This window comes from Lissotriton helveticus, chromosome 8 (assembly GCF_964261635.1).
Source record: "Lissotriton helveticus chromosome 8, aLisHel1.1, whole genome shotgun sequence".
Taxonomy (NCBI): Eukaryota; Metazoa; Chordata; class Amphibia; order Caudata; family Salamandridae; genus Lissotriton; species Lissotriton helveticus.
This window is the reverse complement of record NC_136069.1, coordinates 238334981-238348942: the sequence shown is the minus strand read 5'-3', so window position 1 is coordinate 238348942 and position 13962 is coordinate 238334981.

Below are 13962 nucleotides of genomic sequence, written 5' to 3'. Positions count from 1 at the left end.
GCCAGCCCAACCTGTACAATCAGTGCCTATTAGTCAACCTTCAAACTTTATGAGCAGGAAGACATTGCTTACACCGTATGGTCCTTAAAACCGAGCAACCATTACAATGATCTTCTTCCCGCAAAATGTTGGGCTACTGTCAACCACATGGTCATCCCTAATTGTACTAAAATAATAATGCCTCGCTTTCCCAAGGTTCCTTTCTTGACTGCCTAAAAACAGGTCAGGTAATCCCTCTACTGAAAAAAGCCTACAGAGAATCCTTCTGACCCTAACAATTTTAGGCCAGTAACAAACATTGCCTTACTGGCCAAGGTTTTAGAAAAATGCACTCAACAACAACTGAACCTTCACAACACTGAATATAAGCTACTAAACGACTGCCAGTCAGGGTTTAGACCAGATCACAGCACGGAAACAGCAATTAGGCACATAGTTGATGACATTCTACTTGTCCTAGAACGTAACGAAACCTGTCTACTAGTCCTTCTTGACCGATCTTCAGCATTTGACACCGTAAATCATGGCAAATTCTTAGACCGAATGGCAAATAGGATGAGTTTCTTGGGGACAATCCTAAAATGGTTTCATGGAACCATAATCTATTCCTTCCATCCCGAGTCATATTAGAGTTCTTCATGGTTAAACTGTATCCTCATGCCTATTCTATCTGTACATTGAGACACTCAATGAAGTACTATTCTGCAATGGATCGCACTCCGCTAGCCCCTCTTCCGGGTCGCCCCTAAGCACTCTGGTATTTGAAGTGCGTGAAGTTCGAAGAATAGAAGTCAAGTTCATAAGTGGTTCACCAAAGTTGGTGCGAGTAGGTACTCGTTGTTCCCAAAATCTCTAGACCCAAGACATGGCTCGGGTTTCGGGATAGTTTCCCTCATCAGTAGAGAACAAGTATGGGGTGGATGAGAAGGCCGCCAAGTAACCGTCACAGGCCTCGATGCCTCTCTGGCTCGCAGGGCGTCTCCAGAAGCTCGTCAGCTTGGCGCTCAAGGGAGCGATTAGTAGAATTCTGCAATGGATCGCACTCCGCTAGCCCCTCTTCCGGGTCGCCCCTAAGCACTCTGGTATTTGAAGTGCATGAAGTTCGAAGAATAGAAGTCAAGTTCATTAGTGGTTCACCAAAGTTGGTGCGAGTAGGTACTCGTTGTTCCCAAAATCTCTAGACCCAAGACATGGCTCGGGTTTCGGGATAGTTTCCCTCATCAGTAGAGAACAAGTATGGGGTGGATGAGAAGGCCGCCAAGTAACCGTCACAGGCCTCGATGCCTCTCTGGCTCGCAGGGCGTCTCCAGAAGCTCATCAGCTTGGCGCTCAAGGGAGCGATAAGTAGAATTCTGCAATGGATCGCACTCCGCTAGCCCCTCTTCCGGGTCGCCCCTAAGCACTCTGGTATTTGAAGTGCGTGAAGTTCGAAGAATAGAAGTCAAGTTCATAAGTGGTTCACCAAAGTTGGTGCGAGTAGGTACTCGTTGTTCCCAAAATCTCTAGACCCAAGACATGGCTCGGGTTTCGGGATAGTTTCCCTCATCAGTAGAGAACAAGTATGGGGTGGATGAGAAGGCCGCCAAGTAACCGTCACAGGCCATGATGCCTCTCTGGCTCGCAGGGCGTCTCCAGAAGCTCGTCAGCTTGGCGCTCAAGGGAGCGATAAGTAGAATTCTGCAATGGATCGCACTCCGCTAGCCCCTCTTCCGGGTCGCCCCTAAGCACTCTGGTATTTGAAGTGCGTGAAGTTCGAAGAATAGAAGTCAAGTTCATAAGTGGTTCACCAAAGTTGGTGCGAGTAGGTACTCGTTGTTCCCAAAATCTCTAGACCCAAGACATGGCTCGGGTTTCGGGATAGTTTCCCTCATCAGTAGAGAACAAGTATGGGGTGGATGAGAAGGCCGCCAAGTAACCGTCAGAGGCCTCGATGCCTCTCTGGCTCGCAGGGCGTCTCCAGAAGCTCGTCAGCTTGGCGCTCAAGGGAGCGATAAGTAGAATTCTGCAATGGATCGCACTCCGCTAGCCCCTCTTCCGGGTCGCCCCTAAGCACTCTGGTATTTGAAGTGCGTGAAGTTCGAAGAATAGAAGTCAAGTTCATAAGTGGTTCACCAAAGTTGGTGCGAGTAGGTACTCGTTGTTCCCAAAATCTCTAGACCCAAGACATGGCTCGGGTTTCGGGATAGTTTCCCTCATCAGTAGAGAACAAGTATGGGGTGGATGAGAAGGCCGCCAAGTAACCGTCACAGGCCTCGATGCCTCTCTGGCTCGCAGGGCGTCTCCAGAAGCTCGTCAGCTTGGCGCTCAAGGGAGCGATAAGTAGAATTCTGCAATGGATCGCACTCCGCTAGCCCCTCTTCCGGGTCGCCCCTAAGCACTCTGGTATTTGAAGTGCGTGAAGTTCGAAGAATAGAAGTCAAGTTCATAAGTGGTTCACCAAAGTTGGTGCGAGTAGGTACTCGTTGTTCCCAAAATCTCTAGACCCAAGACATGGCTCGGGTTTCGGGATAGTTTCCCTCATCAGTAGAGAACAAGTATGGGGTGGATGAGAAGGCCGCCAAGTAACCGTCACAGGCCTCGATGCCTCTCTGGCTCGCAGGGCGTCTCCAGAAGCTCGTCAGCTTGGCGCTCAAGTGAGCGATAAGTAGAATTCTGCAATGGATCGCACTCCGCTAGCCCCTCTTCCGGGTCGCCCCTAAGCACTCTGGTATTTGAAGTGCGTGAAGTTCGAAGAATAGAAGTCAAGTTCATAAGTGGTTCACCAAAGTTGGTGCGAGTAGGTACTCGTTGTTCCCAAAATCTCTAGACCCAAGACATGGCTCGGGTTTCGGGATAGTTTCCCTCATCAGTAGAGAACAAGTATGGGGTGGATGAGAAGGCCGCCAAGTAACCGTCACAGGCCTCGATGCCTCTCTGGCTCGCAGGGCGTCTCCAGAAGCTCGTCAGCTTGGCGCTCAAGGGAGCGATAAGTAGAATTCTGCAATGGATCGCACTCCGCTAGCCCCTCTTCCGGGTCGCCCCTAAGCACTCTGGTATTTGAAGTGCGTGAAGTTCGAAGAATAGAAGTCAAGTTCATAAGTGGTTCACCAAAGTTGGTGCGAGTAGGTACTCGTTGTTCCCAAAATCTCTAGACCCAAGACATGGCTCGGGTTTCGGGATAGTTTCCCTCATCAGTAGAGAACAAGTATGGGGTGGATGAGAAGGCCGTCAAGTAACCGTCACAGGCCTCGATGCCTCTCTGGCTCGCAGGGCGTCTCCAGAAGCTCGTCAGCTTGGCGCTCAAGGGAGCGATAAGTAGAATTCTGCAATGGATCGCACTCCGCTAGCCCCTCTTCCGGGTCGCCCCTAAGCACTCTGGTATTTGAAGTGCGTGAAGTTCGAAGAATAGAAGTCAAGTTCATAAGTGGTTCACCAAAGTTGGTGCGAGTAGGTACTCGTTGTTCCCAAAATCTCTAGACCCAAGACATGGCTCGGGTTTCGGGATAGTTTCCCTCATCAGTAGAGAACAAGTATGGGGTGGATGAGAAGGCCGCCAAGTAACCGTCACAGGCCTCGATGCCTCTCTGGCTCGCAGGGCGTCTCCAGAAGCTCGTCAGCTTGGCGCTCAAGGGAGAGATAAGTAGAATTCTGCAATGGATCGCACTCCGCTAGCCCCTCTTCCGGGTCGCCCCTAAGCACTCTGGTATTTGAAGTGCGTGAAGTTCGAAGAATAGAAGTCAAGTTCATAAGTGGTTCACCAAAGTTGGTGCGAGTAGGTACTCGTTGTTCCCAAAATCTCTAGACCCAAGACATGGCTCGGGTTTCGGGATAGTTTCCCTCATCAGTAGAGAACAAGTATGGGGTGGATGAGAAGGCCGCCAAGTAACCGTCACAGGCCTCGATGCCTCTCTGGCTCGCAGGGTGTCTCCAGAAGCTCGTCAGCTTGGCGCTCAAGGGAGCGATAAGTAGAATTCTGCAATGGATCGCACTCCGCTAGCCCCTCTTCCGGGTCGCCCCTAAGCACTCTGGTATTTGAAGTGCGTGAAGTTCGAAGAATAGAAGTCAAGTTCATAAGTGGTTCACCAAAGTTGGTGCGAGTAGGTACTCGTTGTTCCCAAAATCTCTAGACCCAAGACATGGCTCAGGTTTCGGGATAGTTTCCCTCATCAGTAGAGAACAAGTATGGGGTGGATGAGAAGGCCGCCAAGTAACCGTCACAGGCCTCGATGCCTCTCTGGCTCGCAGGGCGTCTCCAGAAGCTCGTCAGCTTGGCGCTCAAGGGAGCGATAAGTAGAATTCTGCAATGGATCGCACTCCGCTAGCCCCTCTTCCGGGTCGCCCCTAAGCACTCTGGTATTTGAAGTGCGTGAAGTTCGAAGAATAGAAGTCAAGTTCATAAGTGGTTCACCAAAGTTGGTGCGAGTAGGTACTCGTTGTTCCCAAAATCTCTAGACCCAAGACATGGCTCGGGTTTCGGGATAGTTTCCCTCATCAGTAGAGAACAAGTATGGGGTGGATGAGAAGGCCGCCAAGTAACCGTCACAGGCCTCGATGCCTATCTGGCTCGCAGGGCGTCTCCAGAAGCTCGTCAGCTTGGCGCTCAAGGGAGCGATAAGTAGAATTCTGCAATGGATCGCACTCCGGTAGCCCCTCTTCCGGGTCGCCCCTAAGCACTCTGGTATTTGAAGTGCGTGAAGTTCGAAGAATAGAAGTCAAGTTCATAAGTGGTTCACCAAAGTTGGTGCGAGTAGGTACTCGTTGTTCCCAAAATCTCTAGACCCAAGACATGGCTCGGGTTTCGGGATAGTTTCCCTCATCAGTAGAGAACAAGTATGGGGTGGATGAGAAGGCCGCCAAGTAACCGTCACAGGCCTCGATGCCTCTCTGGCTCGCAGGGCGTCTCCAGAAGCTCGTCAGCTTGGCGCTCAAGGGAGCGATAAGTAGAATTCTGCAATGGATCGCACTCCGCTAGCCCCTCTTCCGGGTCGCCCCTAAGCACTCTGGTATTTGAAGTGCGTGAAGTTTGAAGAATAGAAGTCAAGTTCATAAGTGGTTCACCAAAGTTGGTGCGAGTAGGTACTCGTTGTTCCCAAAATCTCTAGACCCAAGACATGGCTCGGGTTTCGGGATAGTTTCCCTCATCAGTAGAGAACAAGTATGGGGTGGATGAGAAGGCCGCCAAGTAACCGTCACAGGCCTCGATGCCTCTCTGGCTCGCAGGGCGTCTCCAGAAGCTCGTCAGCTTGGCGCTCAAGGGAGCGATAAGTAGAATTCTGCAATGGATCGCACTCCGCTAGCCCCTCTTCCGGGTCGCCCCTAAGCACTCTGGTATTTGAAGTGCGTGAAGTTCGAAGAATAGAAGTCAAGTTCATAAGTGGTTCACCAAAGTTGGTGCGAGTAGGTACTCGTTGTTCCCAAAATCTCTAGACCCAAGACATGGCTCGGGTTTCGGGATAGTTTCCCTCATCAGTAGAGAACAAGTATGGGGTGGATGAGAAGGCCGCCAAGTAACCGTCACAGGCCTCGATGCCTCTCTGGCTCGCAGGGCGTCTCCAGAAGCTCGTCAGCTTGGCGCTCAAGGGAGCGATAAGTAGAATTCTGCAATGGATCGCACTCCGCTAGCCCCTCTTCCGGGTCGCCCCTAAGCACTCTGGTATTTGAAGTGCGTGAAGTTCGAAGAATAGAAGTCAAGTTCATAAGTGGTTCACCAAAGTTGGTGCGAGTAGGTACTCGTTGTTCCCAAAATCTCTAGACCCAAGACATGGCTCGGGTTTCGGGATAGCTTCCCTCATCAGTAGAGAACAAGTATGGGGTGGATGAGAAGGCCGCCAAGTAACCGTCACAGGCCTCGATGCCTCTCTGGCTCGCAGGGCGTCTCCAGAAGCTCGTCAGCTTGGCGCTCAAGGGAGCGATAAGTAGAATTCTGCAATGGATCGCACTCCGCTAGTCCCTCTTCCGGGTCGCCCCTAAGCACTCTGGTATTTGAAGTGCGTGAAGTTCGAAGAATAGAAGTCAAGTTCATAAGTGGTTCACCAAAGTTGGTGCGAGTAGGTACTCGTTGTTCCCAAAATCTCTAGACCCAAGACATGGCTCGGGTTTCGGGATAGTTTCCCTCATCAGTAGAGAACAAGTATGGGGTGGATGAGAAGGCCGCCAAGTAACCGTCACAGGCCTCGATGCCTCTCTGGCTCGCAGGGCGTCTCCAGAAGCTCGTCAGCTTGGCGCTCAAGGGAGCGATAAGTAGAATTCTGCAATGGATCGCACTCCGCTAGCCCCTCTTCCGGGTCGCCCCTAAGCACTTTGGTATTTGAAGTGCGTGAAGTTCGAAGAATAGAAGTCAAGTTCATAAGTGGTTCACCAAAGTTGGTGCGAGTAGGTACTCGTTGTTCCCAAAATCTCTAGACCCAAGACATGGCTCGGGTTTCGGGATAGTTTCCCTCATCAGTAGAGAACAAGTATGGGGTGGATGAGAAGGCCGCCAAGTAACCGTCACAGGCCTCGATGCCTCTCTGGCTCGCAGGGCGTCTCCAGAAGCTCGTCAGCTTGGCGCTCAAGGGAGCGATAAGTAGAATTCTGCAATGGATCGCACTCCGCTAGCCCCTCTTCCGGGTCGCCCCTAAGCACTCTGGTATTTGAAGTGCGTGAAGTTCGAAGAATAGAAGTCAAGTTCATAAGTGGTTCACCAAAGTTGGTGCGAGTAGGTACTCGTTGTTCCCAAAATCTCTAGACCCAAGACATGGCCATTGACGGTTGTTTGGCGGCCTTCTCCTCCACCCCTAACCATTTCTCTACTGATGAGGGAAGTTATCCCGAAACCCGAGCCATGTCTCGGGCGATACCCAAAAACCCGGGACATGTATCGGGTCTAGAGATTCATCAGTCCAACAAGTACCGACTTGTACCCACCTGGGTGATCCACTATTGAACTACAAGTACCAGAATCCCGAGGGGCGATCCGGAGGAGGGGCTAGCGGTGTGCACTCCATTGCGGTGGTTTCAATTAATTGGCTCCCTTGAGCTTTGAGCCGACGGGCTCCTGGATGCTGCCCTGCGTGCCGGTTCGGGCATCGAGGCCATTGACGGTTGTTTGGCGGCCTTCTCCTCCACCCCTAACCATTTCTCTACTGATGAGGGAAGTTATCCCGAAACCCGAGCCATGTCTCGGGCGATACCCAAAAACCCGGGACATGTATCGGGTCTAGAGATTCATCAGTCCAACAAGTACCGACTTGCACCCACCTGGGTGATCCACTATTAAACTACAAGTACCAGAATCCCGAGGGACGATCCGGAGGAGGGGCTAGCGGTGTGCGCTCCATTGCGGTGGTTTCACTCAATGAAGTACTACAGCAGGCTAACATCACCTTCCACATGTATGCAGACGACACTCAGCTGTATATGAGGATCACATCGCTTGAAGAGATCAACATAATGAACCAAGCATTAAAAAAGACAGTTCACTGGCTTTCTAGCAATCATCTTAAACTCAAATCACAAAAAAGTGAATTCCCTCTGATCGCCCCCTAAATCCTTCATGTTGATTAAGGAATGGACCAAATTGATCACTGCACTAAATGGTACTCCAATTCTAGTGGATTCTACCAGGTCACTTAAAATCACGCTGGTTAAGGATTTAAACATGCAAGCGCACATCAACACTATGGGCAAAAAATGCCTGATTCCATCTGAGCTATCTCGGAAAATTGAAACCATTCATCGAACCTGCTGACTTGAAAACGGCTGTCAAAGCTTTGGTTATCTCAAGGTTTGAGTATGGATACACAACTCTAGCAGGGCTTCCTAAGATTTCAACAGCTCCACAGAAAGCATGCCTCAGTGTGGCAGTGAGAGTCATAATGGGTATTAGAAAATTTCACCACATCACTCCACATCTGAAAGCGCTCAAATGGCAACTGTACGAGGCAAGAATTCAGCTAAGGATGGTGTGTATTACACACAAAGCTCCACACTACAAAACAAAACTTTACCTTGCCCAGAAAATTATGATTTCCGGAGGCCTTAGGTCTTCAAGGGGGCCGCAGATCTCCTACTGAAACCAGCAATATTCTGTAAGAAGAGAACTTATGATAGAGCATTTTCGGAAGCTGCACTAAGAATTTGGAATGTGCTTCCACTGAATATTAGAGGAATGACCTCTGACTCGCAATTCAAAACAGAGGTGAAATCCTTTCTCATGAGTAAATTCCTCCCTTAACTAACTACATTCCTCTCTCAGCTTCATTGAGACATTTAGTCATTCCTGAATCTACTACTTTCAGGTATGCTAATAGGTGAAGATAAACAGGATGATTGTACTGCTATTCTCAGACTAATGACTCCGGTGATAGCTCAAGGCAGTGGGTTTTTATTAAGTCTCACCTATGGCCCACAATCAGCACTGTTTGGGTAACCAAGTCCATTTGCAAGATTCCAGGATGATGGCTAATGAAGGTGCCTCTAACAAGACACGTCGTTATTGGTCTGGTCTTGTAATTGTGTATCCATTTCTGACTCCACGTTTTCTCTAGGAATGATTTTACACTTTAAATACAATTATGTCATGATATTTACTAATGTAACCCGAGTGGTCATCTAGTAACACTTAATATGTTTATTATTTGTAAAGTTGTAAATTGTGAACGAAACTGTTGAATAGTAAAGCACTCTGACACCCAGGATTAGGACATGTTCGCGCTATAGAAAATACTAAATTAATAAATACATTAATTTCTCCCTGGCTGACATGATAGTTCCACAACTGGGCGATGATTGGTCATGCAGGCACACCCGTTGGAGGGAGAGTCATCAAAGCCTGGTGAGCACATCCACAATTAACATGCTGGAGAAAGGTTCTGCACCAAACAGCGCATCAAGCAGACGTTTGATAAATTCCATCATCCTGCCAGTGTAGGTCATTTCTCCCAAGTTTCGTAGGTTGTTTCTTCATGATCTTGCTTTTAGGTCTTCATTTTTGGCTGAAATTATTTTGAGTACTTTCTCGATGTTTAAGTGTTGTTCACTCCTATGTGTGATCGTATCCTCCACTGTGGATATCGTCTGTTTTGTTTCAGTGAGACGGCCATCATACTTTTTTGAGATTTTGCATAATAGAGTCCATCCTGAAGCACATGGTATCCATTTTAGATTCAATGGAGGTACGGCTTTGTTTCATCATGAGTAGGAGGGCTATCTATCATGTCAACAGCTTTGGACAATTCCTCCATGGGAATTCCTCAGAGTTATTTCTGTCAGTGGTCTCATTCAGTACATGGGTGGGCCTGTGGGCATTAAATTGTAGGTTAGTCTGTTTAGCATCTGTTTTGCCCATGGTGACAACAAGCAATTTGCATTGGTAGAATACTCAGGACGAGCCGCAGAATGCCAGGAGAATTTAAAGAGAGTAGCGATGCAGGCACTTAGGTTTATGGTGCTTCCAGTGCCCAGAACCTCTTCTGATGTATGACTTTGGCCAAGAGAAGCATCCATTCAATCACAGCCCCACCTCCCCTATGCAAAGCCATCAGAGGGGCACGAGCAGACCTGGGCAGTCCAAAGCAAGCAGAAGACTGTGGGCCCCTCCTTTCAAGCAGCCAAATGTCCTAGACATTTGGCTTTCTTTACTGTTGCTATAATCGCGGCACCCGCGCTTTACTTTTAACATTAAAAGTAAAGCGCGGGTGCCGCGATTATAGCAAAAGTAAAAAATAGAAAAAAACATATATTTCTTTACTTTTGCTATAATCGCGGCACCCACGCTTCACTTTTGATATTAAAAAGTAAAGCGCGGGTGTTGCGAATATAGCAAAAGTAAAGAATAAGATGTTTTTTTCTATTTCTTTACTTTTGCTATAATTGTGGAACCCACGCTTTACATTTAACATTAAATGTAAAGCGCGGGTGCCGCGATTAAAGCAAAAGTAAAGAAATAGAAAAAAACATCTATTTCTCTATTTCTTTACTTTTGCTGTAATCGTGGCACCCGCGCTTCAAAAGTAAAGCGCGGGAGCCACGGTCCAAAGAAAGCATCGTATACTCTTTTTCTGAAAACTGCTGCATCATTGCCTCTTTTTGTTTTTCTTTTCATGAAGCTCCTTAATCTTGCCCCCCCTTTGCTTTTCTCCTACTCCTCCCAAATTTTCAATAATAAAAAGAGGAGTGGTAGGGGGCACCAAAGTTTGCTTTGCCCAGGGCACTCTCTGAGCAGATCCTGTCTCTAGTTGGCAGCTATGCAGTGAGTCATTTCAATTATGTACTACTAGCAAGGCCACTAGAATTATGCAATTGCACGACTGTAGCAATTTTCGCATAATTATAGATTTGGCACACTTTCCACATAATCCATCATCTGCCACAGAATCTGCAGATTTTAACAAAAAAATGTGTTTCTAGCTCCAACGGTTCAAAAGTTACAAAAAATTTAGCAATGTATTGCTGTGTTGGAAGAGTGCAAAGTTACTCATCACCTTTCTATTGCTTATGGCTATATTTGGGTGTTAAACTGGTGCTAATGAGGTGCAACCAACGCCAGGCAGTTTTACCAGGTTTGACAAGCATAAAAGGGTTTGACAACCCTTTTATATAACAAACCGAGTCATCCTTATCCAGAGACCACTCTTACCTGTTTACTTCTTAACACTCGTTCTCTTGGATGCCATACTCTAGATATATGGAATTTACTTGAGAATTCTGATATATCTTGCCTTTTTCTTACTGAGACTTGGCTGAGTGACTCCTCTGCACCAGATCTAGCGAACGCCATTCCACCGAATTACTCTATTATTAGGAGAGACAGAACATCTGGGCGTGGGGGTGGTGTAGCTATTATTGTTAACAACCAATTGCGCTGCAATACCTTCCCGGTTGATAATATTCAGAATACGGAGGCACTTGGCTTTACTCTTCATTTGTCTCCTCAGTATGCTTGTACTGGTATTTTGGTATATCGTGCTCCTGGTCCTGTAGGCTCTTTTGTGGACGAGTTACAGGTTGCGTTATCGGTGCCATGTCTCAAATCTAAACATTGCCTATTGTTAGGCGATTTGAACATACACATGGACGCGGTCGTGAATCCCGACACAATAAAATTGATGGAGGTTACTGCAACCTTAGGATTTACTCCATTCGTTCACGATCCTACACATAATAAGGGCCATATTTTGGACCAAGTTTTTTTCCACGGTTATGATTAATGTACTTGCCCCCCAACCCGTATTATGGTCGGATCATTTTCTAATTACATTTAGTCTCTCTAGTATCTCTCCTGTCAGATTGAATTCTGTGACTCCGGCTAAACGTACATTTAGGCCTTTCCATCTGTTATCTAGTGAAACGTTACTTCAGGCTTTGGTACGCTCACCTTGCACTTTGTCCGGTAATGTGGAAACTGACCTATCCATTTATACGGAATGGCTCACAACCACACTGGCGGATCTCGTGCCCGAGAAGGCCGTTGAAGCTAGAAACAAACGTGCTTCTGCTCCCTGGTTTTCATCTAAGCTTAAAGAAGCTCGTCAACATTGTAAGAGAGCAGAAAGAATTTGGAGAAAAGACTATCACCCTCATGAGAGAGTAAAACTTAAAGATTTGACAAGATCCTATCATAAATTGATTTGGAGTGAAAAAAAAGTTTATCTCGAACGTCGGATAGATGAATCGGACAATTCGTGTAAGGAGATTTTTAAAATTGTTAGAGACTTTACGTCGCCATCTTTGGCCATTCCTGTTCAGAGCCATTCCAAGCCTTGGCTTGATGAACTTGCACATTATTTTGTTGACAAAATAACTAGTATCCAAGCTGACCTGGCCATTTACTCTAAACAGCCTCGGGTTGTTGACCCTGATGCTCTTTTTTCTGTTAACCCTATTCTTGGGGAATTTCCGCAGTTAAGCCCTGCCGTTTCATTAGACTATCTGACAGGCTTGAAATCGGGCTCCCCTTTAGATCCTTGCCCGATCTCCTGTCTTAATAAAATAGCCTCTGTGCTAAATGGACCCATAAACTCCATTTTGAACTCTTCATTATCGTCTGGCATTGTTCCACAGGCCTGGAAGAGTGCCCTTATTCTTCCATTAATTAAAAAACCTAATCTTGATCCCATCATACACGCCAACTATAGGCCTATTTCTCTCCTCCCCGCTCTGGCGAAGGTGGCGGAAAAATATGTGCACCGATCCATCTCGGATTTTATCGAGAATAACAACTTGTTGCACAGTACGCAATCTGGGTTTCGTGCGAATTACAGCACAGAGACCGCATTGCTGGAAGTCACCACCGCCATTAGAGAGGTCTTAGACTCGGGAGGCAAGGCCATGTTGGTTATGTTAGACTTGTCGGCGGCGTTTGACACCGTCCCCCATGATACCCTCCTAATTCGACTCTGGGAGTGTGGTCTTAGGGGGACGGTGTGGAACTGGCTTAAGTCATTTCTAGCCAGCCGTCGGCAAACGATCTGGGCGCCACCTCACTCCGCAGCTATGTCAGCCCTGGAAGTGGGGGTCCCTCAGGGGTCTATTCTTAGTCCCCTGCTTTTCAACATCTTTATGGCCCCCCTTGCAGAGGTTGCGGAGTCGTTTGGCGCTCAGATCGTGTCTTACGCTGATGACACCCAGCTCTTGTTCACTCAGAACAGGAACGAGATGTTTGATGGGACTCGTATCAGAGGCTGCCTAGAAGCAGTCTTTGATTGGTTCAAGAGACACGGCCTGAAATGCAACTCCGACAAATCGGAGCTGCTTTTTTTCGGGTGTGTCTCTGAACCTAACTGGAAGAATTGGTGGCCTCAGGATCTGTTTCCCCCTGCCAACGCTAGCACCAAGGCCAAAAATCTGGGCATCATTGTCGACAACGAGTTGACTTTTGGACCCCAAATAGCCTGTCTTGCCGGGAAATGCTTTGGCATCCTAAGGATGCTCAGGAAATTCCTCCCTCTGATCTCTGTGAACCATCGCAGGGTCATCGTCCAAGCATTGGTAGGGTCACGTATGGACTATGTTAACGTCCTTTATCTGGGTCTCCCCAAATACCTAGTAAGGAGACTTCAGTTTGTGCAAAACTCAGCCGCTCGGGCTATCTATGGTCTCCCGAGAAGAGCTAGTGCCTCTAATTTGCTGAGGGAATTGCACTGGCTCCCTATAGCCAAAAGGGTGCTGTTTAAGAGCCTGACGTTAACTTACAAGGCTCTTCATGACTCAGGCCCTGGGTACATCAAAAAGCGTCTTGCTTTGTACAAACCGAGCAGAGCTCTTCGTTCTGCCTCCTTGTTTTTAATGTCCGTTCCTTCCATCAAACGAACTAGACAAGGGGGGCGCTCTTTTCACTACCTGGCCCCACTTGCGTGGAATAGATTGCCTCTTGCCCTTAGACAAGCCCCCAGCCTGATGTCCTTCAGGAAGGCATTAAAAACCTGGCTTTTTACTTATGAATTGTGAAGTCTTTTAACCTTAGTTATGTTTCCTTTCCATTAAAGGTCCTCTTCGCCAAAGCGCCGGGACACTCCATTGCGAGTAGCCGTTGCGCTATAGAAGAACCCAATTAACATAACATAACATAACATAACATAACATTGGCATGACCAATAGGTCTTGCTTTTGGGACCTTATAAGTATTTAGTTATGCAGCACAATATCCTTGGTGCAACAACATGAACTTTTGCATGGCTAAACACTTATAAGATCCGAAAGGCGAGACCTATTGGCTATGCCAATGCTTGTTGCTTCTGTGGGTAGTCACGCATGGCCATTCTTAGTTGTCAGAGCGTTTTCAGCAAAATCAACTTCTTGAACATTCTACAAAACTTTTTGGGGGGTCTCCTTGAGCACTTCATTTTGTACAGGATTTGCAATATTTATTAATATTTATATAAAATTCAAATCTCTGTGGTATAAACGGAAATGGTATATGCACCTTATAAATCATTGTACATTTGTAACTTTAACATTTTCTTAATTTTCTTTGGTAAAGTTTTTAGAATAATGGGATTTTCA